We start from the raw sequence: 26,274 nt of genomic DNA, 5'->3' as shown, positions 1-26,274 counted from the left end.
ACTGGGAATCTTATCGTCTAGTAGGAACTTGGCACAGAATTGGGCAGATTTACTTGGTAGATTTGCCATTAGTGGATTAATCAGATGTTGCCGGGCCTGGTTCTATAGTCTACAGGACAGGAGAATGTTCTTCATGCATTCTGATTCCTGATTAGCACATGCGAAATACGGGACACCAGCAAATCTACCTCACAGCATTTCAGCGGGAAACACATTAAGTCTTAGTAAAAGTCTATGATAATTGGCAACTGATCCAGCTTAGTCTGAGTGGGAATCTGCCTGCACAACGGGGCTTCTCCTCCCAGCTGCAGCCCCCCTCCCCCCAAAAAACAAGAACCCTGGAGCAGATTCTGGGCCTGTGTGGTGGGGCTGGGGGGGGGGGAGAAGAGAAATGGGGGGTGACGTGCGAATGGGCAAGCATCTTTGGATGTCACCACCCCTAAGGCTTCCATATTAGGCTCAAATAGTTGCTCTCTGGTGCTGAGCAACAATTGTCCCTGAGCAAACAAAGAAGCCTTGTGAAATGGATATAATTGTGGCTATTCAGTCTGCCACAATTTAACAATGATTGATATAAAAGTGTATAGGATCACTAGTATAATTACTGGGCAGACTTGGAGCCCTTTATCTTTCATCAGGTGAAAATGAAATGCCTGTGTCCGATAGGCAGAGTGTAAATGTTCATATTGGAAAAATGATCACGTTGGTTCTTCATTTACATATTTAACCCAGTGTATCTGGTACAGGCAGGGATTTGGTTTAGAGAATAACAGGAGGGCTAGCATGTATTTATATTCACACAATATTAATGCCAATCTAGTTGGCGTTTACAGGAAACCTTACTATTTACATTTTTAAAGAAATTAAATTCCGATTTATTTATTTTTAGAAAAATCCAATTTAAATCTGACTTTCATCCACCCTGTCAGACACAGACCCTTTAGCCTTAGGGCTTGTCCCTTCTCCCATCTTCCAATCCTGTATGAGTTTCTTAGCATTGAGGCAGAAGAAGCACAGCTCATCCCAACAGCTTTGTAATAGTCATGTGCAGCTACCCTTCTCGAGGCTCCTGGTCCCCTTCACATTGCTCCACAAGTGGAAACTCCGTCACAAGTCCTGATCCTCTATCCCAATCCACACTTTCTGAGTCATGACTATGTGATGTTAAGGAATAAGAATAGGTGGGGTGTTCATTTAGGTAATTCAGAAACAATCATAACTACCCAGTAGGTAGAATAAGATGTGCAATAGTGTGTGGCGTTAGGTGAGTTCCCCAGGATGCGAAGACAAACTCCAGTGGATGGAGTGGAAGAGACCAATTCTGTGTCCAACGGTCAAGAAGGCGGTTTCTGCACGTGCTGTAGAGGGAAATGAAGGGCAGGTGAGGTTCATCTACCTGGGAAGGGAGCCCATCTATTTAATTTTTTTTGAATTTGCACTTTATTTATTTGTTAACATTCTTATATTACATCGGTAAACATTGTCATATTACATCCCCAGTAGACATATTCAGAGTAATACAAGAAATGTTATAAATCTGCTGGAATACCTCTATTTAAGAATAGATAAGCTGGCTGTTTTAATGGCAGTGGATGCGGAGAAAGCCTTTGACAATGTATCCTGGAAGTTTATAAAGGGTATGTTGCAACCGAGAGCCCATCTAGGAGAAGGAAAACCACCTTCATCCTCCCCTGCCTTGTGGGATACCTTCGGGAGAAGAAAAGGCTTAGGAGTAAAACCGACACAAAAACAGCAGAGTCCCTAAGATGGTGGAATGGCGCCTTATACGCCTTCCCTCAACTCCCACAGCCAAGCTGGGGCCAAATGTATTGCTCTGCTTTCCTTTGGACCACATTAGCGAGGCTGAGAGGGAGGTTTTGATGTCTGGGCAGCCCAGGGACCTCCACACACACTGCCAGGCTTGCACCTCAAGGAGGACAGTTCTGTGCTGTTAGCACAGCAGTTTGACTTTACCCCCGAAGGTGCACTCCATTGTCTCTCGAGACAGACAGATGCCAACAAGTGTGTGGATAATGTCTGTGGCATGATGTCAGCTCTATACGTTTTTATTCCAGCAAATCAAAAGTACATTATGTTTCCTTCAAGGAGGTCTATCAAAGGACTTACTTCAAATGCGCTGAAGAGACGAGTGTTATCTGAGTCATTTGCTCCTGATTGTGAGTTTCCTGAGGGCAACATAACCTCACCTGCAGCAGGGCTTTTTTAAAGCAGGAACTGAAAAAACCTCATGTGGGCTCCATTGCCATTATAAGAGAACAAGGGAGGTATTTGTGGTGAGTTCCAGCACCTCTATGTCTAGAAAAATAGCACTGACCTGCAGTGATATAAAGCTTGCCCTTTCAAAATTGGAATCTAAGTGATAAACTCTATTTGTTATAGATGAGTCGCTTTCTCTTAACTATCATCTCTGCAACATGAGTGCTGCAGTTCAGGGCCCCGCTGGAAAACCTTTAATAAAGAGATGTCTCCAGAACAAACCTTTCCTAGATGGCTGCTTTTCCAACAACTTCTTGATAGTTATCCTTCAAAATTGAGGAGGGTGGGCAGCCTGGACTGTTATTCTATATTCCAGTCGTTTGGCGTGGTACCCTTGAGAACAGCCAGCTTTGCTCCTTACCTCTCAGTTGTTTTTTGGGTAATATGAGGTGCCACCCCAACCAGCCCGCCTGGACCCAAATGATTACAGTTTAAATACAAGAGAGAAAGGGGGGGGGGGACACAAGAGACAACTCACCAAAAGAGTGTGTGACCTAGTTTTGAAAACCATGGTCATGATATGATTAAGAGCAGCGCTTTTGGGGGGGGGATGGGACGTAGGGGTATGCATGCCCCTAAATATTTTGTGAATCTAACGGGAGAAGAAACTAAAAATTTAATTTTTGTTTAGTTTCTTCTCTAGCACGGTGAATCGTCAGGTCCTTTGCTACCCACAATCGCAGCCTCATTTCCTGTCATGGTGTTTCCTGCGTCTCAGATGGAATGAGAGTACCCCTAAACATTTTTTTAGAAAAAAGCACTGATTAAGAGGACAACTATTGGGTAAAGATCCAACAAACTTTAAATAATGAGCTGATTTTGTCTATGAAGAATGTGGTAACTGAGTTCGTGTGTGCTGAAATTTGGTGTATTTCTAACTTTTCAACCTCATGTTCCTGTAGCTTAGTTAGACGAACTTTTTCCTAAAAACAAAGGAATGAATTGTCATTTCCAAAGCTTTCGAAAAAGTCACCCCAAAATCAATAAATCAATTTTTGTATATGTAACTGTATAATGTAATATGCATAGTACAGTATGTATTATAATATAAGAAAAATAGATATTGCAAATTTTCTAATACAGTACTTGAATAATGTTTTGTACATCACTTCTTATTACTTAGAATAAATTGAGGTAGCAGTTTGCCTTTGTTTCCGCTGCAAGCACCATAAAGTTCCCGCATCGCTTTGATTGCACATTTTTTCTATAGACCAATATTTGGATTCTTCTAGAACATTCTAAACAGTTTTATGAAGTTCCTGACAGCTGTAAAAGTTCTAAACAGTTCCATAAAGTTTTTAAAAGTGCTAATACTTATGAGTAGTAACATTACATATACAGTGATTCCAACTTTTCATTTCGCAGTGATCTTTCTTCACAACTGAGAAGTATTAGTCCCCTTTTTCTAAGCAAAAGTTCATCCCTTTATGATACAGGAAACCTTTTTTAAAAAGAGTCAAAAAGTTATAACCCTAATATACACAAACCCAAAGTTCCTGAATTCTCCTTTTATTGCCACAATTTATAGCCTTCCGTTGTACAAGGCAGCTGTCCCCTGCCCACTGTAATGTTCAGACACACTTAGGTAATTTCCAGATTCCTCTGCTACCAAAGAGTGCACAGCACATTAATAGTTAAACCTGTTTTTTCCATCCACGCAGTAAGGGAGGCTGAACCGTTGGCAGCCCAAACACATTGCTCACTTATTTTCCACTTATGGAAAAATATTTTTTCCTGCTTGTAACCACTAGGTGGCAGGTGCCCACTGAATAAGAGACAATTGCCAGAGAATGTGAAGTCTGTTGGAAACTGAGAATGTTGAGGCTTTGTTTTTTTCTGCCTGCTGTGAAGTGACTCAGTTATTGCACTGCACCACTCATTCCTTCGACATTTTGAACACTGTCTGTCTGGCCAAGATGCACTTAATGTTTCATTATTTGGGGTTCAAGAAAGCCGCTTCACACTTTTAAAAAGCAAAGGACTCCTCATTATGCAAAGCCTCGTTTTTACAAACACAGCTTATCCTTCTTCATACCGCTGACTTGCTGAAAACTAGCTACCGGTATATTTATTTCATTAAAATGTGTCCAGCCTGCCTTTCTAATAGGAGGCAGCTAAAAGCTATAACTGCAAGATGGATAAAAACACAATAAAGATACAGTCAAGACTAAAACATGACTACTTAGAAGAAGAAGAACCCAGAAAGATAAGCCACAAGAAGCAGTAAAAACCAAAGTTCACCCAAATCATTAAGAATGGAAGGATTTCCTTTAAAAGATGGGACAAGGCAGATCCCTTGAGGCTGAGAACATTGTCTCTGCATTCCCACCGAAAAAGCCCGAGAGTGAGAGCAGTGCAGGGGCAACACCCCTTGCAATTCATGTTGAACCCACTAGCAATATTGCTGGGTGGCACCCTAGGAGAACACAGAATCATAGACTTGGAAGGGCCCCTGAGGGACATCTGGTCCAACCCCTCACAATGCAGAAGGTGCATTGTCTTCCAGATGTTGGGATCCAGCCCCCAGCCCCCGTTCCTGAATATTGTCTGTGCTGGCTGAGGTTGATTTATACGCAAGCCCACATTTTCAACACTATAGTGGATAGACAGAACGATAACAAGAGAAGCATTTGCCTTTTCAGGTTGCCAAGAAGCAGGCTGCAGGATGTGGTCGGTTGTTGCTTCAACAAGTACTATGGACTCAGTGAAATTTTGGAAAGTGAACTCCACCAGCTGCTTGGGCCAAAATAATTGATTAATGTCGGCCTATGCAAAGTTTGAGCCTCTGCAGGATAAGGGGAGGCGCGGGGGGGGGGGCAGAAATGCTTTGGATTATATCAACTCAGGACAATCATAAAAACCGAAGGGAACAGCTGAAATTGACGTCACCCGGACATCTTCTGCTCTGCTCAAACTGGTGATTTGGGTTAGCATTGTGGGTGGCACAATTATTCCAGTGTTAAAATTCAGTTCCACTGAGCTGACCCGCTCTCCTACTTTCCTGCCTCTTGTTATTTAGGCAATTTCTATACTGCTTAAGATAAAGAAAGATCTCTTTAAGTGTTGCTTAGCAAAGTAAAACAACAAATGTGAGCAGAAATACAATACAGCCATTCATGCACGTTATTAATCAATGCTAATATGAATCTCTTCTTCTGACACACTTCCCCATTCAGCACCTTGCAGTCTCCTGGCTCTCACCCAGGACTCCACCCCACCTCTCACCCCAGCACACCTTACATGCCAAGATAGATATTTGTCCCAAGAGAGAGGCTACTATGGGAACCCTCTTCTGGGGCCATGATCCATAGGAGGATTTGCTTGGGACCATGTTCTGTGTGTTGAGAGCCGCTGTGGTGTAGTGGTTGGATTAGGACCTGGGAGACCAGGGTTCAAATTCCCACGCAGCTGCCATGAAGCTCCCTGGGTGACCTTGGGCCAGTCATTGAATCATGGAATTGTAGAATTGGAAGGGACCCTGAGAGTCATCTAGTCCAACCCCCTGAAACTCAGGAATTTGGTTCTCAGCCTGACCTACCTCACAGGGTTGTTGTGGGGATTAAATGAGGAGGAGAAGGACCGTGTACATGCCATCTTGAGCTCCTTCAAGGAAAAGGTGATATATAAAGTAATTGTGTGTGAATGTGCATTTCAACCCAACTCCCAGCACAACCCAAGCTCTAATCAGACCTCCAGATTAATTCTGTTAAATAGCAAATTAAAAACAGATGCATTTTGTTAAATAACCGTCAAGGGTGTCAAATGCCTCTTGGTGTTTAAAGGAATTGTATAATGTAAAATTTCCCTTTTCCACTAGGAGGATTTAAACATGAAGAAACTCTTTCTGGGTTGCAACTTGGCAACTCTTCTGTCCAAAAAAAATATTCAGTGCTTGAAACAGGAAAATAAAAAATTAAGTTGGCTCTTTCTCTGCATTGAAGATATGTTAGGATCTTTATTTTTTTTAATGTCTTTTCCTGACCTTTGACCCTGGACTTCCTGAAAACCTTCTCCCCTGTGTATTGTAGTCATAATTCCTCCATTCCTAGTCAGCAAAGTTCTTCTCCCCTCACTACATTTTTGTTTAGATTTGTATATGCGATTTTTTTCCTGGCGGTTGGGGGGGATGAAGGGAATAAGTAAAGCAACGCTGACCATTTTAATGAGGGGTGTGTCACAGATTTGGACAAATCCTGGAATGAAAACCCCCAATGTGGGTCACTTTGAGAGATTGTGGGCTTGTCTGAGCTGAAATGAAATCACTCTTCATTTTTCCAAAACAGGGTGTAGATTTGAACCCCGAACTGAACTCAGACTGAATCTTGCACTTTTCTGAAATTCTGAAGAGGGGTCTGAACCAATTCTTGGGGTTGGCTCACACCCCTAGTTTTAAAATGCTTCTTTCCAGTTAACAGATTTTTTTCTTCTTTGGGGAGGGGTACAAAGAGAGTACTGTTTGCTTCTTACATTTGTACTGCATTAAAAAAAAAAAGATTCAGCTGTAAGAAGTGGAAACTATAAAAGTAAATATTTCCATCTAACGTTGCAGAACTGAAAATACGAAGAAGCTCTAACTGGGTCAATGCAAATTTACCACGGAGCCTCTTTGAACTGTGGTTGTGGAATTCTCTGCTATAGGATGTCCTAATTGCCCACCAACATAGATGTATTCATGTGGGGTATTAGACAACTTCACAGAGTAGATCCCTCAATAGCTATTAGCCACAACAGCCCAATAGACCTTGAACCCTGGGGCATTATGCCTCTGAATGTCTGGTCAGGGTTTGCAAGAAGGTTCCTTAGTCTAATCCAGCCGGGCTCTGCTTATGGCGACTAAGAGAATGAGCATGAAACACTTTCTGAACACTCTTAGAATACAAGTGTCCCTATACTGTAGTTTCTGATTTGATCCCAGAATGTCCCACTTTTCCTTAAAGGTAAAGGTTAAGGGACCCCTGACCATTTGGTCCAGTTGTGACCGACTCTGGGGTTGCGGCGCTCATCTCGCTTTATTGGCCGAGGGAGCCGGCGTCCAGCTTCCAGGTCATGTGGCCAGCAGGACTAAGCCGCTTCTGGCAAACCAGAGCAGTGCACGGAAACGCCGTTCACCTTCCCGCCGGAGCGGTACCTATTTATCTACTTGCACTTTGACGTGCTTTCGAACTGCTATGTTGGCAGGAGCTGGGACCGAGCAACGGGAGCTCACCCCATCGGGGGGATTCGAACCGCCAACCATCTGATTGGCAAACCCTAGGCTCAGTGGTTTAACCCACAGAGCCACCCGGATGTCCCTATTTTCATTGGAGAAATGTTGGAGGGTATGGAGTTATTCACTTCCTGAGCCATCTGAAGGCAATCCTGTATAGGAAAGGTGCTTTTTTTTAATGTTCAGTGTTTTATTATGTTTTTTTTTATATGTTGGAAGCTGCCCAGAGTGGCTGAGGCAACCCAGTCAGATGTGTGGGGTATAAATAGTAAAATTATCATTGTGGAATGGGATGTCCCCATTTCCATCAGAGAAATGTTGGAGGGTATGAGAATGGCACCCCGAAATGCTACTGTTGTGGCTGCAAGCATATTCTTTGAGAGTAGAGATAGCAATTTCTGATTCCACATCTAGGAATTCAAATGCCAAAAGCTTTTTCGTTGAGCAGCAAGTATCCAGTTAATTGGTCTGATGAACAAGAATATGAGTTAATTCTTTGATGATGAGAACACTTTTTGGATTAAAAAAAAGTGTTAGGAAATCTAGCCTGGCAAGAGGGGTAGCGACTTACTAGAGGGATGATGTTTATTACTCCAAGGGGCTTTGTGTAGGAGTGGTAACATTTGTTCTGCCTCCCTCTGCTCTCTCAGGGATGCAAAACTTTGAAATGTTGGGTTAGTGCCCATGAGAACCACGGCAGCAGCCATGCCCCCAAAAGACAGCCGGCAGCCTTAACCTGTTGCCAGTTATTACTGGGTTTTTGTTTGCAGATGCACAAATTATGTGTGATATGCATTAATACCTCTGAAATTGAACACTCACTAAACAAAGCTTTCACACGCACAAACAATTCACTTTTGGGAGCTTGAAGTTAATGCAGCTGTTTGAGTTTTCTTACAGCCAGAGGAACCTAAGTTTGGTATAAAATATGGACATTAGCTGGAGATGTGTTATTCTATAAAATGAAATAGGGTTATAAAATTTTAACACAACAAAATTATTATGGATAAAATAATTCTATAACATTTTAAAACCCTGTTAATTACCTCTGTGATTTTGCTGTTGGTTTTATTTTTCACTTAGGAAAGACGCTAACTGCAAACATTTCCTCACTATTTGACCTGTGAAAGTAAAAGAAGTAAAAAATAATCATTAATTTTAAAAATGAAAGCAATTCACTCCGTTTTCCACAGTCCCCCATGCCAGTGGCTACAGGCATAGAATCACTCCTTAGTTAGGAATCATTCCACTGTGAACAGTTGAATAAGCTCAGCTGAATAAAAGTTCGATTCATACAGGGCCAGCCCACCCGTGAGGCAAGGTGAGGGACAGCAGATCCCAGTGTAGATCTTTATTCCCCCTTTGTTCCTTATGTAGATCCTCACCTACCCTTTCTTCCCTGGAGAGGAGGGGAGCTATATATGTATATTTTAAGATTGCCCAGGTTAGAAAGTTTACCCCAGATTTTGGTTTCAAATATTTAGCATGTGACATTAAATAAACTTGGTAATGTAGTTCCAAATTCGGAATACCAAATCTTCCTTCTTTAAATTGTACTTGCATTTTTAGTAATGATATTCTTGGAATTGAAGAACCCTGCAGACATTTCCTAAACAAAAAGTTTATTTCTGGAAAACATTTTTTCCAGATATTGCACATAACAACAGCCATTGGGATTAATGGAAGTATGTTCATTGCTGTCAATGGATCTGTGTATATCTAACATTGGATATTGCCCTTTCTTTCTTGTTTATCTATTCTACCTGTGTTTGGTTGAATGCTCTTAGAAATGTCTTGCAACCAGACAGTGGCGTAGCGTGGGTTGTCAGCACCCGGGGCAAGGCAAGTAATTTGCACCCCCCTAACCCGTGGATTTGCGCCCCCTAACCCATGGATTTGCACCCCCTAACCCGTGGATTTGCACCCCCTAACCCGTGGATTTGCACCCCCTAACCCATGGATTTGCACCCCCTAACCGTAACCCCCAGATGTTGCGCAAGGTGCGGCCAGCCCCCCCTGCACCCCCCACGCTACGCCACTGCAACCAGCAGTTGGGAAATTTTCAGCTGGCAGCATGGTAAGTAGCTAGTTCTTGCTTATAGATAGGGAAAGGGTGGTTCTAAATGGTTCTAAATTAGTTGCTTCAGAGAGTGGCCTTTCCCAAAGTGGTCAGTGCTCAAATTAAAGGTTAGAGACTGCTGCAATTACCCAGGCATCCGTTTTCCTTCTGTGAAACAGTTGTGTATTTTTAAAACTTTATTTTTATTTTTCAAATACAAAATAACAATGGCTGCTTCCAGACCCATTTGTTGTGGGATGTGTGCTCCTCATGCACGCTTCTCATGGTGCCCACACAACAAAGTTGGCATCAAAATGCCAGCACTTACTTCCGCCCTCTCCCCCCAATTTAATCTGAATTTAGCCTTTTCGGGTCTGGGTGTGTGGATTTGATAAAGATGCTTCTAGATGGGGCTTAATATTGAAAAGGGTTTTTTAAAAAGCCACAAACAGGCTGTTGGCAACAGGTTTTTTTAACACATCATGTGGATGCTACAAAAACAAGTAAACCCATGCCTGCATGAGGAGAATTCATCTCACAACAAACACCCAATATTGCACAGTAATAAAATATTATAAAGGGCAAAATATATACTTTAACACAATAACCATTCCCTTTCAAATAACATGATAAAAAATATATGTACAGAAATGCAGATCAGAAGCATGCCAAACCTGGCATATTGGGAACTTCAGTGTATTCCAGGAAAGCTGACAAAATCATTAATACATCACCTGGAGTAATTTTTCCTCTGCTTACTTCAGTTGAACAGGTAAGTTTTCTCATCGCCAAAAGATGCCGGCATGTGTCTTGAAGCAAGTTCTGCACTGCTGTGATGCAGGGCATCCAGCAAGAGATTGGATGCATCTCACAAGGACTAGGAGGAATATGCTTGGCAGGTGTTTTGCACACCTGGATGGGAGGCCTTTAAATTAAATCCTGCAGGGGGAGACCCATGAAATCCTAGAAGAGAGAATGATACCATATATACAGGGGCCAGTGAGTGAAGGCAGGAGAACTATGAGAGTGCACTACTATGGCTGCCATATGTCCAGGATTTCAAAGGCGGAATTGATGTCCAGGGGAGAGCATTTGAAAGGTGGCGCTTTGTCCTGGATCTTAGGCAAGTCATATGGCAACCCTAACATTACAGTGTGCATGGAAAAACCAATAAAGGAGAAGTCAGGATGTAAGTCCCATTGTCTCTACACCAATGTGCAGAGAATGGGAAATAAACAGGAAGAAGATGATATCTTGACTTATGCAAGAAGGCAAGCATGATTTAAGAGGCATAACTGAAACATGGTGGGGAGAAATTCATGTCTAGAAAATAAGAACTCTGTTGCAACACTTGAACTCATGGGCAGCCAAGGAAGCTGAATGTTGGAATATTGAAGACAGATTTTTAAAAAGTGCTTCTTCACCATGATGGTATCCAACTTGGATGTCTTTAAAAGAGGATTAAAGAAGATTTAAAAGAGGAGGAGAGGGCTAGCGATGCCTGCAGCTGGAGGCAGTAAAAACCAGTTGTGGGAAACGATGGGAGGTGAGAGTGCTTTTGTGCTCGTGTTCTGCTTGCTGGTTTCCCACAGGCATCTAGTTGGCCACTGTGAGAACAGGATGCTGGACCAGACGGGCCATTGGCCTGATCCAACAGGCTGTTCTTATGCTCCTTATGTTCTTGCCCTGCTATTTTATAAAAACACAAGAAGAGCCTGCTGGATCAAGCCCATATAATCTAGCTTCTGTTCTCACAGTGATCAACCAGATGCCTGTGGGAAACCTGCAATTTCATCTCCCAGAAGGTGGAAGAAGTTACCAGAGGACCAGCTCACCTTGGGAGGGACTAGGTAATCAACCCTTTGCTCCCCTTCCGTCTACCTGAGAAGCTCAGCGTTTGAAGAAGCTGTACTGGTTGCTGCAGCTTAGCTACATGGCTCTCACAAACCTCGTTTGACTTCCTATACCAATAATTTTGGAACTTTCACTACTTTGTAATGCAGCCAAGTTTTACTGCCTGTGCAACTGTTTCCGAAACTGCATGGAAAAGCACATGAATTTGACCTTTGGAGAGTTTGTATGTAAACCATTTTTAACTTACCAAATGTGGTCTTTTTCTATGCTTGGGGATGAGGGAAACTCTGGAAGGAACGTAGAAGGGCATATTTTAAAGATCTAACAACCTATATTATCCATGCTTTACTTTGCTGGTTGATGACGTGAGGCAATGCATATTTTGGGTAAATCAGACCACATTATTTTGGAATTTGTGGTGCTGCGCAAAGGGAATGCTGAGTGCTTATTATTTAGTCTAATTACATGAGGATAATGGGGAAGGGAATGCATTCAAGGTTTTGCCTTCCCATGGGCTGCAATAATCTCAAATTTAAGAGGGGCAAATCAAATCAACTGCCCATGCACTACAGCAGCAAAACCAAACCGGAGAGAAAGTGTCTCTCCATACAGGGGAGAGGAGTGTTATTTTGGCTTCTTGACGCAGGTACTATCCTAATTCAGCAGATCTGTGACCACAGTTAGAACCGTTGGCCTAGACATGCTCACTGACTTCTGGAGCAGTCATTAGGAGAGATAGAGATGGGCGTGATTCTTGCAGGAAGCAAAGCACTGAGCTTTAGAGGAATAGCAGTTCTTGTGCTTTCTTCTTCCCTGTGGTATCATAATCTTATACAGATGTTTCTCTTTATTATTTTCCTCCTGCTCTTTCCAACTTTGTTTTGAGCACTTCCTTTTGTCAACAATATTTTCTCAGACATTCATTCTCTCTCCGCTTGACTGTATTCCTTTCAAAAGACTGATATTTTAGAGTGGTAGAATAAAGATTCTGGGTTGAAAACAAACATTCAAATGTAGCTAAATTTTCCCCCTCTAGGTGATGGTTAAAATAATTGGTTAAAATAATGGTTAAAATAATTCTGATGTTGAACACTATTCAAACTAGCAGAGTTTACTAACTGCAGAGAAGCTGGATGAATTATTTGCATTTGTCTTCATTGCAGAAAATGTAGGGAATGAATCTCTGTGCCTGATCCAACTTTTTCAGGAAGGGGGTCTGAGGAATTGAGGCAAATGAATCAAACAGCAGGTACAGGTAGCCTCCACCTGAGAGTTCACAAAGAAGTGAGAAACTGCTGGTCTCCCAACAAAAATACACATCCCTAAGGTCAGAGTCCATAGCTGAGGGCTGGAAGGTGGCCAACATAACATTGTTTTTTTGAAAAAGAGATTCTGGAAATTACAGAGTGGTTAGCTTAACGTCTAAGCAGGAGAACTGGCAGAAAGCTTCATTTATTTCAGTTTTTAAGTTTTATTCAGTTTAGATGCTGTACAAAGGCTGAGAGCTCACTTAGAGTAGTTCACTGACATGCATAGAATATAGTTTTGCATCTTAAAACAAGAAAGAAAACACATAAATTTAAATGAAAAAAAAGTGTAAATCCATCACGGAGAAAATGCTGCTTGACTTGGGTGGAATTTAAGTACAGTGGTACCTTGGGTTACAGATGCTTCAGGTTACAAACACTTTGGATTACAGACTCCGCTAACCCAGAAATAGTACCTCAGGTTAAGAACTTTGCTTCAGGATGAGAACAGAAATTGTTCTCTGGCGGCGCGGCAGGCCCCATTAGCTAAAGTGGTGCTTCAGGTTAAGAAGAGTTTCAGGTTAAGAATGGACCTCCAGAACGAATTAAGTTCGTAACCAGATGTACCACTGTGCTTGGTAAAAAAGGGGCATGGTCTCCATAGGGATGTTTAACAATGTGCAGCAGCAATTTGTAAATACCATATATAGGTAAAGGTAAAGGGACCCCTGACCATTAGGTCCAGTCGTGACCGACTCTGGGGTTGTGGGCTCATCTCGCTCTATAGGCCAAGGGAGCCGGCGTTTGTCCACAGACAGCTTCCGGGTCATATGGCCAGCATGACTAAGCCACTTCTGGCTAACTAGAGCAGCACACGGAAACGCCGTTTACCTTCCCGCTGGAGCGGTACCTATTTATCTACTTGCACTTTGACGTGCTTTCAAACTGCTAGGTTGGCAGGAGCAGGGACAGAGCAACGGGAGCTCATCCACTTGCATATTATTATTATTATTATTATTAATTACCTGCACTTCACCCTAATGTCTCAGGGTAGCTTACATTATCAACAATGGTACTAATTTCAGAAATTAGATGATTCCACAACAGTAACTCCAGCCTGAAAAATAAATTCTTCATTCCCAGACAGCCACATGATACACCAAAAATGTGCTCATGCTGACCACATGACCCAGGAATCTGTCTCTGAACAAACGCCGGCTCCCTTGGCCTGAAAAGGGGGATGAGCGCTGTACACCATGGTCACATGTGACTGGACTTAACTGACCCGGGGTTTTTTACCTTTACTTTTTACATGGAATCGCTGTTATTTTTCTAAAACAAAATGCCAAGAAGTGGCTCCAGCGGACTTCCGGAGGCGGCGCAAAACAGCAATGGCGGTCCTCTTTACCCAGTGAAGAGGGGCTCCGCGAAAAAGGGTTTTCCGCTACGGCGAAGCGGAGACCCATCCAGATAAACCGCAGGCAGAGCGAGCCTGTGGCCGTGGGACTCGGCGGGTGCCAGAAGCCCCCCCAGAAGCGAGGAAGGGACCTCGTAAGAGGCTCCGGATCGTGAACGGGGGAGCGGCGCTGTGAGTTCATCGCTCTTTTCGCGGAAGTGAAGCCGCGCTGCTGTTGCTGATGAGCGCCGACCTTTCTTCTTGAAAAACATCGAGATTGGCTGCAATTTACCCGTGAGTAAGGGGTACCAAAGAACTGATTAAGGATCAACTTAAATTTGTCTATTTTGGCTGAAAACGGGAGGCGAGTAACAGGAAGTCCGCCTTCCGGTCCTGCTAATCGGAGCAAAGCAAAGAACCCGATGCGGGCTGAAGTGTTAAAAAGAGATTTTGAAAGAAATAAGAAGGGGCATTAATAGACTGTGTGTTTTTAGAAATCGAAAAAGGGTGAAGAAATAAATGTTTTAGTCCAGTGTGCTAGAGAATCTTCCTCCTATTGTGAAGAGACGTGGAATTGAAGGGGACAACCGAGTTATTGGACTGCCAGTGTTGCAAATGAGTACTGTCAGGCTGCTGAAACTTTTCTTTTAACATAAACTGTTGCATTGATGGATACACTATCGCTTTAATACTGTTATCGAAACCTCTCTGTTACCTTGTGGCACTAATTTGAAACAGAACTCTCTGAAATCCTCCTTTCTGAACTTGGGGATTTCAGTTGAAATAGGAGCTTTGATGGTGGAAAAGAAACTTTCTTTCCTTTGAAAACCCCCCCTAGTGGATTTGCGGAGGCATAGTAGCCTGGGAACTGTATCTTATTGGGATTTTTTGTGGTTTAATTGTTTATACTCTGGACTTGCCTTTCTCATGGACTGAAAGACTATTTGACCTTGAACAGCAGCTGGGGAATGAGTGGCCCAGCGAAAACAAGAGCAGCTAAAGCTAAGGAAGCTTTAGCTGAGGAAGTTAAAGAAAAGAAAAAAGACAAGAGAGCTGGGCAGCTGGTCCAAACAACCTTGATTCATCATCGTAGATCCTCGGTGCCTACTGTGTTGACGGCGCAGGAGGAGGAAGTTGAAACGCCTGCTACAGAAGAAATGGCAGCTGGAGGAACTGATCCAGTCTTGAAACAAATTTTGGAACAATTGGCACTTTTGAATAAGAAGGTGGACGATCAGTCATCTAAAATTGATAGAGCTACATCTACTATCAGCAAGTTAACAGATCAGGTTTCGCAGCACACCCAGGCTATTGAGAAACTGCAAGGAGCTACGGCGGAGAACTACAAATTAGCTGCGGAAGCCAATCAAAAAGCTGAGCAAGCGTGCAAGAAGGTGGAAGAGATCAAAGGGGAAGTAAGACCTCTGAGAAGACAGGTAGGAGAACAGCAAGCCTACCTGTCAATGGTGGAACTGAAAAGTAAGGAATGTAATCTTAGGCTGAGGGCTGTCCCAGAGTTGGAACAGGGCAACCTAGAGAAATTCTTGACGGAGCTGTTTTCTAAATTTTGGGGGGTTGAAGAAGATAAAGACTTCAAGATTGTGACGGCCTTCAGACTGGGAAGATCGGTTAAAAAAGATAAGTCCAGAGACTGTTTGGTTTGTTTGAGAACAAGAGAGGAAAGAGACAAGATATTAGGCCAACACTTCAAAAAATCCCTGGAAGTCGAAGGTAAAAGGGCAGAAATTTATAGAGACATTCCTAAATATTTGTTGGACCTTAGAGCCACATATACAGACTTGGCCAAATTGTTAAGATACAACGCAATCCCATACAGGTGGGAATTTCCTCAAGGTCTGTCATTTACCTATAAAGGAAAGAAGGTAAGAATCAAAACGCCAGAAGACCACCAGAAGTTCCTACACGACAACGAGGAGGACCTCCAAAAGAGAGCCGCAGATTCTTGGCCTCCACCACCGGGATTACCACCAGGATCCATACCATCTGGAGGCGGCCCGGCACCACAGCTTCCGGAAAAGGAAGACAAATTAGATACCCAACTGTGATACCCAAGAAGTAGACCGGGATGTCTCTACAGCTTCTTAGCTGGAATATAAATGGCGGGAATTCTCCAGAAAAACGCAGAAAAGTATTTCATATTTTGAAAAAAGAACAATTGGACATTATTTGCCTGCAAGAAACACATGTGACAAGACTCCATAGAAAAGTGCTAATTAATAAAAGGTTAGGCCAAGAATTTATTTCATCGGATAAAGTTAAGAAAAGAGGAGTGGTGATCTATGCAAAGGAGAACTTGTCCCCAAAATTTGTATTTAAAGACGAACAGGGCAGAATTTTGGCAATTGAAATCCAGACACAAGGAGAAAAGTTTTTAATTCTAGGAATCTACGCCCCAAATGATGGAAAATCGGAATTTTTTAAGAAGCTGCATGAGATTATGCTGGACTATTTGGACTATAACAACATTATCATGTTGGGAGATATGAACGGTGTCGCCTCAGTGAATATGGATAAGTCACAAAGTGCTAATATAACGAAAGATGGCAGACTTCCAAAAACCTTTTTTGAAATGACTGACAATTTGGATTTGATCGACATATGGAGGATCAAGAACCCTCTAGGGAAAGAAGGAACTTTCTTTTCTGAGGCCCATATGACATGGACGCGAATCGACCAAATATGGATAACTAGAGGGCTGGCACCTAAGACCAGAAAAGTGGAAATCTGCCCAAAAACCTGCTCCGACCACAACGCCTTGAGAATGGAATTGAGACTAAATACAACCGGATCGTTCAGATGGAGAATGAATGACGCCTTGTTAAGAGATCAGGAGATTGTTAAGAAGGCCCAAAAAGTTTTAAAGGACTATTTTGAAATAAACTTAAAGACAAATGTGGAAAAAAGAATAATTTGGGACGCAAGCAAAGCAGTGATAAGAGGGTTTCTAATACAACAGAACACGATTAAAAAAAGACTCTGGAATGAAAAGAAGGAGAAGATCTTGGAGAAAATAAGAGAAGGAGAGAGAAAACTGAGATCCAGGCCCAAATCGAAGGAAGTATTGAGAGAAGTGAAGTTTTTCCAGGCACAATATTCGAAACTGATAAATCAAGAGGTGGAATGGAAAATTAAACAAATGAAACAAAGATCCTTTGAATCTGCAAACAAATGTGGAAAATTGTTAGCCTGGCAGTTGAAAAAGAGACAAAAACTTAACACAGTTACAAATCTAGAGATTGAAGGGAGAATGGTTCAGAAACCCGAAGAAATCAGAAGGTCCTTCCAGAAATATTTTAAAGAACTCTATTCTCAAAGGCCACAAAAAAGCTCAGAGGTGGACCAATTTGTTATAACTAATGGATTACAAAAAATACCCCAGGAAATGAGAGCAACCCTGAACTGTAATATTACAACCCAAGAAATTGAATGCGCCATTCAGAACCTCCAACTGGGCAAATCTCCGGGACCTGATGGGCTTACTTCCAAATATTATAAGGTATTGAAGGACTCATTGACACAACCATTGCTGGAAGTTTGCAATCAGATTATGGAGGGGAGGAAGGCACCGGAAACGTGGAAAGAAGCCTTCATCACGTTGATCCCAAAACTAGAATCTGAAAAAACTCAACTTAAAAACTACCGTCCTATCTCACTCCTAAATGTGGATTATAAAATTTTTGCAGACATTTTGGCAAGTAGGTTTAAGAAAGTCTTAAATGAAGTTATTCATAAGGACCAAGCAGGCTTTCTCCCTGGTAGGCATTTATTTGACAACACAAGAAACATCATTGACATTTTGGAGTTTTTACAGATTAATTCAAACACAAGAGCGGTGTTGATTTTTATTGATGCGGAGAAGGCCTTTGACAACATTTCTTGGCTGTTTATGAAGAAAAATTTGGAAAGGATGGGAGTAGGGCGGGGGTTTGAAAATGGAATAGAAGCAATTTATTCAGAACAAAAGGCCAAATTGATAGTAAACAACGTGGTGACAGAGGAGTTTAAAATTGAAAAAGGGACACGACAGGGGTGCCCTCTATCTCCTCTGCTGTTTATTTCAGTCCTGGAGGTGCTACTGAACATGATTAGAAACGACCGGTTGACACAGGGAATTGTGGTCGGAGAGAAACAATATAAACTGAAAGCCTTCGCAGACGACTTGGTATTAACATTACAGGAGCCAGCCTCTAGTACTAAAAGAGCGTTAGAATTAATTTCTGATTTTGGTCGGGTGGCGGGATTCAAGCTGAATAAACAAAAAACTAAAGTTTTAGCAAAAAACTTGACAACTACTGAAATAGAGGAGTTCAGAAAAGAAACAGAACTAAATGTGGTTAAAAAAGTAAAGTACCTAGGGGTGCACTTGACCTCCAAAAATTTGAATTTATTTAAGGACAACTATGAGAAATGTTGGTCAGAGATAAAAAGAGATCTGGAAACATGGTCAAGATTAAAACTTTCCTTGTTGGGCAGAATAGCTGCCATAAAGATGAATGTATTGCCGAAAATGCTATTTTTGTTTCAGTCCCTCCAGGTCGTGGATAAGGTGGAATGTTTTGGAAAATGGCAGAGGGATTTATCTAAATTTGTCTGGCAGGGCAAAAAGCCCCGAATAAAGTTTAAAATACTAACAGATGCGAAAGAAAGAGGGGGGTTTGCCCTGCCGGACTTGAGGTTATATTACGAAGCTGCAGCCCTCTGCTGGTTGAAGGATTGGATCCTATTGGAGAACACCGATGTCCTTGACCTGGAGGGATTTGATAATGCTTTTGGGTGGCATGCATATTTGTGGTATGACAAGGTTAAAGTTCATAAATTGTTCAAAAACCATATTGTCAGAAGGGCAATTTTCATGGTCTGGTCAAAATATAAAGACTTATTGGAGAGTAAAACTCCGAGGTGGCTCTCACCGATGGAGGCCAAAGCACGTAAAAGACTCAATATGGAGGCCCACTGGCCTAAATATTGGGAAATAATTGAAAAAATTGGAGATAAATGGAGGTTACAGAGTATGGAAAAGTTAAAAAACAAGGTGCGAGATTGGTTGCATTATGCTCAAATCCAGGAAGTTTTTAAAGCAGACAAAAAAGTGGGTTTTCAGGAGGAAAAATCGAAACTAGAAACAGAGTTGCTTGAGCCAAAATCCAAGCTAATTTCGAGAATGTATAACTTGCTGCTTAAATGGAACACACAGGATGAGATTGTCAAATCCTCTATGATAAAGTGGGCACAGGATTTGGGGCATAACATTATGTTTGAAGACTGGGAAAGGTTATGGAACACCGGAATGAAATTCACGGCATGTACTGCCTTGAAGGAAAACATTATGAAAATGATATACCGGTGGTACATGACCCCAGTCAAGCTTGCAAAGATATATCACCTGTCTGATAATAAATGCTGGAAATGTAAGGAAGAGGAAGGGACATTTTTACACCTCTGGTGGACCTGCCCGAAAGTGAAGGCCTTCTGGGAAATGATACATAATGAACTAAAAAAGGTGCTGAGATTCACCTTACCTAAGAAACCGGAGGCCTTCCTTCTGGGCATGGTAGACCAGAGGATGGTCAAGAAAGATAGAACTTTCTTTATGTACGCCACTACAGCAGCGAGGATTCTGTTGGCAAAGCACTGGAAGACACAAAATCTACCCACATTGGAAGAATGGCAGACGCAGCTGATGGACTATATGGAGTTGGCTGAAATGACTGGCAGAATTCGAGACTCGGGAGAAGAAGAAACGGAGGAAGTTTGGAAAAATTTTAAGGACTATTTGAAAAAGCATTATAAGTTGTATGAATGTTAAAAAATGCTCCTTTCTAGGAAGGTATAGCTTCAGTATCGGCAAATTTCTGAATTGATAAATAAGACACTATAAGACAGAAGTGAGGTAACGAAATATTTTTATTGTGTGGAAATTAAAAATTAATGCAATTGTATCGAAATGTTTACATCAGATAACACGATAAAATAGAAGATATATTGTTATGTACAAAACAAGTCAACAAATTGCTGAGGTTTTGGTTACACAGGGAATGCAGTGCTCGGGAGATGGGGGAAGTCCATTGGATTCATGGAAGTATGTATTTGAAAGTGGAATTTTGTTTATTAAAAACCTAATAAAATATTTTTTAAAAAAAAAAAGAAGTGGCTCCAGCATCCCTCACCAGGTAGTAATGACTGTAAAATTAACGGAAGCCAGTGTTTTATATGTTCCAGCTGAAATTCAGAAAACTGGTAGGCCTGAAGTGGAAACTTGATCGACTCCCTGCAAGCTCATAAAAATCATCTTTGTTCATCTGCTACTGGTGCCTCAGAAATCATAGCCTGTACATGAATATATTTATCTCGTGTAGTTAGAAATTGTCGTTTAGGAATTGTCCATCTCTGTGGTTCCAATATGCAATATGCTTTTGCTTTTTCATGAGCTGTTGCTGTTGTGGGAAGTCTGAGATCAGGGATGGGTGTGTTGTCTAACCACAAATGCCATAGCAAAGGAAACATTCCAGTTTCTTTCAGGACAAAGTGCTGCATCTACGCGCCAGAGACCTCCTGTACAGTAGACAAATATCCAGAATTACACTAGATTAAAACTAAAAAAATAATGAGAGCACATCCCTCCAGAATGAGGCCACAGAGATAAGAGTATGTAATGTCTGAGTCTCTACCACTGGAAGTCCCAGGCTCAGGGACCCCCTTGATCCCACTTCCCCATTGATGTCCTCCAGAACATGTCTGGACTTTCCTCCAAAGAAGCAAGTCAAAGAAGTAAGTCTCCTATGTAAGAAAAACCAGCGCTGCACTTAGTGATGAGAGCAAAGCCTGCTATTGTCCCTGAGGCTGGATTTGCACCCAAGTGGTCTGTGCAGCACACAAGCCTGACCACAAAGCATGCATTCTAACAGGGGCAGCAAAATGGGAAAGTGCCTCCCCGTCCGTCAACCCTTGTCATCCCTGCTGAAGCCTCACTTACTGGGATCGCGCAGCTGTGACTTCCAGGATCTGGCAAGATCTGACTAGAACCCTACAAGAACTTGCGCACAGCCCTCCATGCAATCTCATGGGGCTCTCCCGTGACCACATGGGGTGCTCTCAAGATCTCGTCCAAACCCAGAAGCAGCCACAGCCACTTTTTGCTTCTCCAGCGGCTGTGGCATTGGGGGCGCCTGCAGAGGGGCCCCTTGGACTCCATTGTCTGAGGCAGCTGCTGCCTCAATCTGCCTCATGGATAGGCCGGCTCTGTATTCTGATGAGCATTTTAATAGTTTGAACTAGAGACTGACTGACACCTATGAGCTGGACACTTCGGTTTTCCACAACTATTTTTCTCTCTCCTGCTGCAATGGAAGCAATGATTTCTAGTTTCCACAGAATGTATTGCAGGCTCAGTGGAATCTAAGTGTGACTTGACCGAAGAAAGCTCTTTAGGAGGTCTATTGCTCCAAAACTGCCTATTGTGCTTTGCCTGAGCCACTGTCTACTTGGGCCACAGATGCTTTATATTAATATTAATTGCCGTTTCATTCTCCTGCTGGCAAAAGGTTGTACAAAACAGATATTTTGTCTGGTAGCAGGCAGTTAAGACACAAGATGATTTGCAAATAGTTTGTTCTTGTGAATTTTGTGAACCACCCTGAGATCTACGGATGACGGGAGGTATACAAATTTAATAAATAAGAAAACAATAAAACAATGGAACATGAGAAACCACTGACCAGCGTTACTGGGGTTGCTTTGTTCACCGTATTTTGCTACACATTTCATTAGTTTCCTGCACTAGATTCCACAGGGAGAGCCATTCCAGCCTCACCTGGAAACTGAGTGGAGGGGATGGAACAAAAACTAGGGAGGGAGCCTGAGGTTTGGCAGGAGAACATCGCGTGGAAAGGAAGGGAGGAGCACTAAAAAAAAAAATTGTTGGAACATAAAAAAGGAAAAGTTATTTTTGCCACTGTGGCTGAAAAAGAGACACAGCACTGGGCAGAGGCAGCTTTCAGGCACCCCGTTCAGAGTTTGTGAGTTGCACCAACAACATCTGCCATCTGTGCAGGAGGGCAGGGCTGTTGCACCTTCAATGACTGGGTAGGAGAGGGAAGTCCAGCCCAGGCTGTCGGGCTGACAATAGACTTCGCTTTTTCAGGAGGAAAGCCATAGCAAAGCCACTCCTAAAAGTGGCCAGTGTCACATTTGCAAACAAGGAGATCCCTTATTTCTTCAAGTATGCAGAACAATGTTTGGCGTTCATAGTCCTCTCCCATTTTATTTGGTCTGTTGGAATGTATATGTGACATTTAATCTGAATGGAGCCTTTCAATGAAATATATGGCCTTATAATAGTCAACATCTTTTGCCAAAGGTATTTTTAAATGTTGCTAGTTAATAAGATCACTTTAACAGCCATGACTTCTCATAAATAAATCTGGGAAATTTTGTGCATGCACATGCATTTAATTTTTTTTAAAACCATATAACAATCTTTTTATGGAAAGCAGCCCAAAAATGTCTTGATTTATTAATATCTGGAGAAACTGTACATTTAACAATCACACTCTATTTGTAAACAGTTAAAAAGTCCCCAATAACATTCTACATCTTCAAATGCTACAGTTAGAATCATGGCAATGAAATGAGAATGTGTTTCAGCAGGTTTTTTAAAAATGTGTTTTTATCCTAGTTTAGTCTTTCACTCTCCAACTAAACAAACCTATGTAATAATACCACGTGGCAAGAAAAAGAGAAGAGAAGAGAAAGATGATCTTAACACTTTCACAAGAAAAGAATTTGCAAGAACTTTTTAAGCATTTGAAATTTATGCCACAAAATTCTGTAAGCCCAGGTTCTTGTTTACAGTCTGCAAAGTTACTTCAGCTTTAAGGTTAAACACAATCCTCTGCTCTGGAAAAATTACTTCATATCACAGAACCATAAAAATCAATGTAAATTAATGTAAAATTCCAATATTTCTGCTAAAAAATTCTAAACCTACTTTAATATGCTTTTGCAGGATGAATTATTTTCTTTACAGCAATGTATACAGGGCAAGTGGTTTCTCCAGAATTTATATCAATATTCACTTACCATTCTTGTTCTTTTTGCCATTATAGCCAAATCCCAAACTTCCTTTTGAGCCATGCTTCTAGGCACAGGTCCAGGATTTAAAGCTCCATCTCCAAGCATGTTGCTCTTTCGGTCCTGGCGCTTTCCCCAGGAAAACCCGCATTTTACCACTGCTCTCCCCAGATTGCTGTTTGCTCTGATTCAGTGGTAAGACATGGGTTTTCCTGGGAAAAGCGCTGGGACAAAAAAAACCAAGACCGATTTAAAGTACAGATCTGTGCATGGAAAGCGCAGCACAAAAGGAAGTCTGGGTTGGCCCTAAGTCACTCTTTCCAAAGAGGAATGTAACTTTTGTTCTCAGGTCCCATCCATACTACAAGGGTCGTCGTTGTCATGTTCTGTCAGGAGTCAAGATGACCCTTCTGAAGACTCCTTCCAGGGTTGACAGAAGTTATTGAACTTACGACCCTTACGTCTCTTGTTTTGCTTCCTATCTAGCACCCCTCCCATTCGCTGACTCTCCAACCTCTTTCTGTTCTGAAAGGCTGTCTCTGAGACTGTTTGCGCCTTTTTGTGCTTCCTGTGAGCTTTTGCTGTGTTCTAGCCTGCTCTCAGCTACTGCCTTATCAGCCTGCCCGTCAAGGTAAGGAAGAGCGGAAGTCTGCAGCTGCCTGCTCTCCCCTGCCTGACTAACATCTAAGCCTCTCTGTTCCTAGCTGCTTTCTGCAGTTGTTTGCAAACCTTCGCTTGGAGCTGGCTCATTCCTGACAGTCATCTTGAATTCCAGCAGAAATCAAGCACATCTCTCCCCCCCCACAGGCTTCTGCCTGCAGTCTGCGTCTAGCCCAGCTCTCACACACTTCAGCTCATGTCTTTGTCCTTTTAACTACCAGCCTGTTGAGGGCCATTACCAAGAAGCTGTTCTGGCTAGACTAGCAATTGAATCCTTGCTGGATCCAGGAACCAGAAGGGACTCAGTTACAGTAGTGCTTTTTTCCTGGGGTATGCATATCCCTAAACATTTTGTGAATCTTTGTACTTTTGTCCATTTACTGTATTTATTTTCCCTGATTTGAACTATAAAATGGTGATTTTCTTGAGTCAAAATGAGAGTACCCCTAAACACATTTTTAAAAGAAAAAAAGCACTGGCCTCGGTAATAAAGCCTAACACCCTCCCAACTCAAAACAGTATTTTATTCTGCTTTATTTATTTTATTTCTTGTAATTACTTTTGCTAGATTAAATAAATGAATGAATGAATAGGCATATCAGTGTTAATAAATTTTCAAATTAATTAAATTTCCTCAATACATTCAGCAGAAATTAACATGGTTAAACCATCTTCAAAATAGTCAATGAGATCGGTGTGACTTTTCTAATTTTTTAAAAATATTATTATGTATAACATTCAAAGCTCATTTTGAAAATACTGGCCTACAAAGTTGTTCAAGTGAGCTGCCAGGAGGGCTGACAAGATCTTTGCATCTTGGGGTGTTGAGATCCCAGGTGGCAAGGATCTTTCTCCAGTTTGGCCAAAACCACCAGTCTTGCGTCTTTCCACGAAGGTGGTGTCTGTTCTCCTTCCATGATATCATTAATTAAATGCTTAGTAAATTGTGGGACCAGTGAGCATGTTTTACAAAACTCACTCTGAAGACATGGAGCTTTGCCCCCTTTTAGTTTCTTGATAACTGTGCACCCTCCAAAATTGAGTCATCTAGACACTCCCTGAGAAGTTGACTGATAAGCTGTAGATTATCCCTATCAATAAACTTTTGCATGTTTTGAAAGTCCAGGTTGCCGGTCAACTGTAACCCAAGCCATCCCCTGCTCTGCGGGCCCCACAACCGCTAGACCAGGCATGTCCAACTGGTTGATGTCTATGGGTGTCTGTGGTCGATTGCGCCATCCTGATCAATCGTCTCCCCCCCCAAAGGTCAACAACTAAGCTTATTTATTCCCCCCCCCCGCAAAAAAGTTCAACAACTTTGGCTCATCCTCCCCTCAAAAAGCTCAACAACTCTGGTCAGTCCAATGGGTAGATCACTGCTAGTTTATTTATAGTGGGAGTAGATCGCAGTCTCTTTGAAGTTGGACGTGCCTACCCTAGAACACTAGTTCTGCTCAAGAGTAGACATTGAAATAGATTAGCACGACTAACAGGTTTGTTCATTTCAATGGATCTACTCCAAGACTTATTTGAATGTCACCCCTTGAGTATAGAATTGTACCCAACTATATCTGGGACGCAGGTGGTGCTGTGGTCTAAACCACGGAGCCTAGGGCTTGCCGGTCATAAGGTTGACGGTTCAAATCCCCGCAACGGGGTGAGCTCCCGTTGCTCCGTCCCTGCTCCTGCCAACCTAGCAGTTCGAAAGCACATCAAAGTGCAAGTAGATAAATAGGTACTGCTCTGGCAGGAAGGTAAACGGCGTTTCCGTGTGCTGCTCTGGTTTGCCAGAAGTGGCTTAGTCATGCTGGCCCCATGACCTGGAAGCTGTACGCCGGCTCCCTCAGCCAGTAAAGCGAGATGAGCGCCGTAACCCCAGAGTCGTCCACGACTGGACTTAATGGTCAGGGGTCCCTTTACCTTTTTATATCTTGAAAAGCTCATATTTTCACTCTGCACGGTCACAGCATCATTCTGCACTTGAGGAACCAGCCCCTCTCTCTGCCCCAGACCCCTTTCACTCTCTTCGGTGCTCAGCGTGTCAGCTCCTCCTCCTCCTCCTCTTTCCAAAAATGGGGGTGGGTACATACCTTTCGTACAAAGTCATGTACATCAGCAAAGACGTCAGATTAGGTCCAGACTTCAAAAACAACTTATTTTGAGCAGGGGTTGCACACAATCAGCTATATGTGGGGGAGATGGGGGAGGAAAAAGCTCTATTCAGAATGCTTTAGGGTGGGGTAAAAAAAACCATATTTCTCATGGAAACAATTCTGAGGCTTATCAATGGTGCCACTGTTGCAGTGATATTTAAAACATGCATAGACTCTGACATATACACACAGTTCAGCCAGATCAAGACAATTATTTGAGGGAGGGGAAGAAGCAGAAGTAGCCCGAGAGAACTCGCCAGCAGCAAGTGTATAATTCTGCTAATACCACTTAGCCATGTTTGTGAATTTAAAGTTGGGCAGTTGTTCTGAGC

General features: G+C 42.3%; 1 long non-coding RNA gene across 1 annotated transcript; it reads right to left on the bottom strand.

Moving 5' to 3' along the window:
- Window positions 1–684: 684 nt before the first annotated feature.
- Window positions 685–25,974, bottom strand: LOC309354437. The gene is made up of 4 exons (XR_014162298.1): window positions 25,880–25,974; window positions 10,302–10,505; window positions 8,530–8,604; window positions 685–1,358 (listed from the first exon to the last, which is right to left on the bottom strand). It is a non-coding gene; the product is annotated as an uncharacterized lncRNA (long non-coding RNA).
- Between the last annotated feature and the right edge of the window lie 300 nt (window positions 25,975–26,274).

This window comes from Podarcis melisellensis, assembly GCF_964234715.1.
Source record: "Podarcis melisellensis genome assembly, chromosome: 13".
NCBI classification, from domain to species: domain Eukaryota; kingdom Metazoa; phylum Chordata; class Lepidosauria; order Squamata; family Lacertidae; genus Podarcis; species Podarcis melisellensis.
Note: the sequence above shows the minus strand (reverse complement) of the source record. Positions and strands in the feature narration are given on the sequence as shown.